The 4,573-nt window shown below is 45.7% G+C and overlaps 1 pseudogene; it reads left to right on the top strand.

Annotated features, from left to right (window-relative positions):
* The first annotated feature begins 784 nt into the window (after positions 1 to 784).
* On the top strand, positions 785 to 1,856 carry LOC113613618 (ribonuclease P protein subunit p30-like; annotated as a pseudogene).
* The last annotated feature ends 2,717 nt before the right edge of the window (positions 1,857 to 4,573 follow it).

Below are 4,573 nucleotides of genomic sequence, written 5' to 3'. Positions count from 1 at the left end.
ATTAACACTTACACTGACTGATTTATAATTACTGACATTAATCAGCTTCTCCAACTAGGCTACAGCCTCCTTGGCATCATGGAGTGTCTTGGTCATCTCTGAGCCCCATTGTCTTTCACAGCATCAGACCTATCGTAATAGATTCTCAAGAAGTTCTGAATGAAGGACACACAGCCCTGCTTGCCACTTTGAAGCAAGAGAGAAACAACTTCCTGTCCCAGGGGAGCCCTTATGACAAGACACTCTCACTATTTACAGAAATAAAGTGACGATCAACTGATTTTCCTCTCACTGTACACTTCCCAGGGCTAACTAATGCCAGGTCATTTCATTCACTTCATTTTTCAACCATTTCGCTTCTTTCTATTCCTTTTTCTTGCTCAAGTCTCCATCAAAAATAAAAATAAAACGTGGGTTTCCCTGGTGGTGCAGTGGTTAAGAATCCACCTGCCAATGCAGGGGACACAGGATCAAGCCCTGCTCCGGCAAGATCCCACATGCCACGGAGCAACTAAGTCCGTGCGCCGCAGCTACTGAGCCTGCACTCTAGAACCCACGAGCCACAACTACTGAACCCCGCATGCCTAGAGCCCATGCTCCACAACAAGAGAAACCACCACAATGAAAAGCTGGCACACTGCAACAAAGGGTAGCCCCTGCTCGCCACAACTAGAGAAAGCCCACACGCAGCAACAAGGACCCAATGCAGCCATAAATAAATAAATAAATAAAAGTTAAAAAATAAACATAAATTTCAACTAAGAGTTAAATCAGTCAGAGTACCATGGCTTCTTTCAAAGTTAGAAATGTTGTCTTTCTGAAATGTCTGATTCAACATTAAGCTCTGTAGGCATGGCGGCGTTTGCGGATTTGGACCTGTGGGAGGGTTCCAACCTGAAGGCGCTGGGCTCGTGGAGAATGCCGCTCACCTGGGCTATTCAGTTGTTGCCATCAATCATGTTGTTGAATTTAAGGAAACGAAACAGGAAATTGAAAAACCAGTAGCTGTTTCTGAACTCTTTACAACTTTGCAAATTGTACAGGGAAAATCAAAACCGATTAAGATTTTAACTAGACTGACAATTATCATTTCAGATCCATCTCACTGCAATGTTTTTGTTTTTGTTTTGTTTCTTTTGGCGGTACGCGGGCCTCTCACTGTTGTGGCCTCTCCCGTTGCGGAGCACAGGCTCCGACGCGCAGGCTCAGCGGCCATGGCTCATGGGCCCAGCCACTCCACGGCATGTGGGATCTTCCCGGACCGGGGCACGAACCCATGTCCCCTAGCATTGGCAGGCGGACTCTCAACCACTGCGCCACCAGGGAAGCCCCACTGCAATGTTTTGAGAGCAACTTCTTCAAGAGTCCGGCTGTATGATATCGTTGCAGTTTTTTGAAGACAGAAAACCTTTTTCATATTGCTTGTACACATTTAGATGTGGATTTAGTCTGCATAACTGTAACACAGAAGCTACCATTTTACTTCAAAAGACCCCCTATTAAAGTGGCAATTGAGTGAGGTGTGGGCTTTGAACTTGTCTATAGCCCCCCTGTCAAAGACTCTACAATGAGAAGGTACACAGTTTCCAACGCCCTCAATTTGATGCAGGTCTGCAAAGGAAAGAATGTAATTATGTCTAGTGCTGCTGAAAGGCCTTTAGAAATAAGAGGCCCATACGATGTGGCAAACTTACAGTTGTTGTTTGGGCTGTTGGAAAGTGACACCAAGGCTGCAGTGTCCACCAACTGCCAAGCGGTGCTTCTGCATGGAGGGAGAAACTAGAAAAATTGCTTTTGGAATTATTTTCACGGTGAAGAAATCTTGGACATCAGAAGTAGATGATGAAAAAAAATAAATAAAAGAAGTAGATGATGATCTTCTTCCAGCCTGCAAGAAGGCCAAGTGTGAGGACTGAAATGAGTCCCTCTTCTCTGTCAGCACTCCCTTCTGCCATCTGAGAATCCATCAGCCACAACAGAATAGGAACCTCCTTATGATTCACTGTTTTCACTTGGAGCTAGATATCAGTGGTCTGGAAAAGCAGTCTTATATTTAAGCCATTAAAATAACAAAACCTGAGCGATTAAGATGGCGAAGTAGAAGGACGTGCTCTCACTCCCTCTTGCGAGAGCACCGGAATCACAACTAACTGCCGAGTAGTCATCGACAGGAAGACACTGGAACTCACCAAGGAGGATACCCCACATCCAGAGACAGAGGAGAAGCCACAATGAGACGGTAGGAGGAGCGTAATCACAATAGAATCAAATCTCATAACTGCCGGGTGGGTGACTCACAAACAGGAGAACGCTTATACCACAGAAGTCCACCCACTGGAGTGAAGGCTCTGAGCCCCACATCAGGCTTCCCAACCCAGGGGTAAAGCAATGGGAAGAGGAATTCCTAGAGAATCAGACTTTGAAGGCTAGCGAGATTTGACTGCAGGACTTCGACAGGACTGGGGGAAACAGAGACTCCACTCTTGGAGGGCACACACAAAGTAGTGTGTGCGTCGGGACCCAGCGGAAGGAGCAGTGACCCCATGGGACTGAACCAGGCCTACCTGCTGGTGTTGGAGGGTCTCCCGCAGAGGTGGGGGGTGGCTGTGTCTCACCAAGAGGACAAGGACACTGGCAGCAGAAGTTCTGGGAAGTACTCCTTGGCGTGAGCCCTCCCAGAGTCTGCCATTATCCCCACCAAAGAGCCCGGGTAGGCTCCAGTGTTGAGTCGCCTCAGGTCAAACAACCAACAGGGAGGGAACCCAGCCCCAACCATCAGCAGACAAGTGGATTAAAGTTTTACTCAGCTCTGCCCACCAAAGCAACAGTCAGCTCTACCCACCACCAGTCCCTCCCATCAGGAAACTTGCACAAGCCTCTTAGATAGCCTCATCCACCAGAGGGCAGACAGCAGAAGCAAGAAGAACTACAATCCTGCAGCCTGTGGAACAAAAACCACATTGACAGAAAGATAGACAAGATGAAAAGGCAGAGGGCTATGTACCAGATGAAGGAACAAGATAAAACCCCCAAAAAACAACTAAAGTGGAGATAGGTAACCTTCCAGAAAAAGAATTCAGAATAATGATAGTGAAGATGATCCAGGACCTTGGAAAAAGAATGGAGGCAAAGATAGAGAAGATGCAAGAAATGTTTAACGAAGACCTAGAAGAATTAAATAACAAACAAACAGACATGAACAATACAATAACTGAAATGAAAAATACACTAGAAGGAATCAATAGCAGAATAACTGAGGCAGAAGAACGGATAAGTGACCTGGAAGACAGAATGGTGGAATTCACTGCTGTGGAACAGAATAAAGAAAAAAGAATGAAAAGAAATGAAGACAGCCTAAGAGACCTCTGGGACAACATGAAACACAACAACATTTGCATTTATAGGGGTCCCAGAAGGAGAAGAGAGAGAGAAAGGACCTGAGAAAATATTTGAAGAGATTATAGTCGAAAACACCCCTATCATGGGAAAGTCCAGGAAGCACAGAGAGTCCCATACAGGATAAACCCAAGGAGAAACACGCCGAGGCACAAAGTAATCAAATTGGCAAAAATTATAGACAAAAATTATTGAAAGCAATGAGGGGAAAATGACAAATAATATACAAGGGAACTCCCATAAGGTTAACAGCTGATTTCTCAGCAGAAACTCTATGAGCCAGAAGGGGGTGGCACAGTATACTTAAAGAGATGAAAGGGAAGAACCTACAGCCAAGGTTACTCTACCCGGGAAGGATCTCATTCAGTTTCGACGGAGAAATCAAAAGCTTTGTAGACAAGCAAAAGCTAAGAGAATTCAACACCAACAAAACCAGCTCTACAACAAATGCTAAAGGAACTTCTCTAAGCGGGAAACACAAGAGAAGAAAAGGACGTACAAAAAAACCCCCATAACAATTAGGAAAATGGTAATAGGAACATACGTATCAATAATTACCTTAAATGGGAATGGATTAAATGCTCCAACCAAAAGACACAGGCACACTGAATGGATACAAAAACAAGACCCATATATATGCAGTCTAAAAGAGACCCACTTCAGGGCTTCCCTGGTGGCGCAGTGGTTGAGAGTCCACCTGCTGACGCAGAGAACACGGGTTCGTGCCCCGTTCCGGGAAGATCCCACGTGCCGCGGAGCGGCTAGGCCCATGAGCCATGGCCGCTGAGCCTGCGTGTCCGGAGCCTGTGATCCGCAACGGGAGAGGCCACAACAGTGAGATGCCCGCGTACACCAAAAAAAAAAAAGCACAGCATAAAAGTCAGTAACTCAATATTCTTTCATTCAGTCACAGGATCTTAAAATGTTATTCAAAGCAAAAAAGAAAGATATCATCTACCAAGCAATTAGTAAATTGCACAGAGTGGAAGGTTTTTTTGCCGCACCTGGCAGCTTGCAGGATCTTAGTTCCCCAGCCAGGGATCGAACCCGGTCCCAGCAGTGAAAGCACCTAGTCCTAATCACTGGACCGCCAGGGAATTCCAGTGAAAGGTCTGTCTTTAAGAGACAGAACTCAGGAGGAAAATCCTGCAAACGAAGACTAGGAAACTAACCAATC

The sequence above is a fragment of the Aethalodelphis obliquidens genome, unplaced genomic scaffold, assembly GCF_003676395.1.
Source record: "Aethalodelphis obliquidens isolate GAN/ISIS:26980383/991018 unplaced genomic scaffold, ASM367639v1 scaffold89, whole genome shotgun sequence".
Lineage (NCBI taxonomy): Eukaryota > Metazoa > Chordata > Mammalia > Artiodactyla > Delphinidae > Aethalodelphis > Aethalodelphis obliquidens.
Note: the sequence above shows the minus strand (reverse complement) of the source record. Positions and strands in the feature narration are given on the sequence as shown.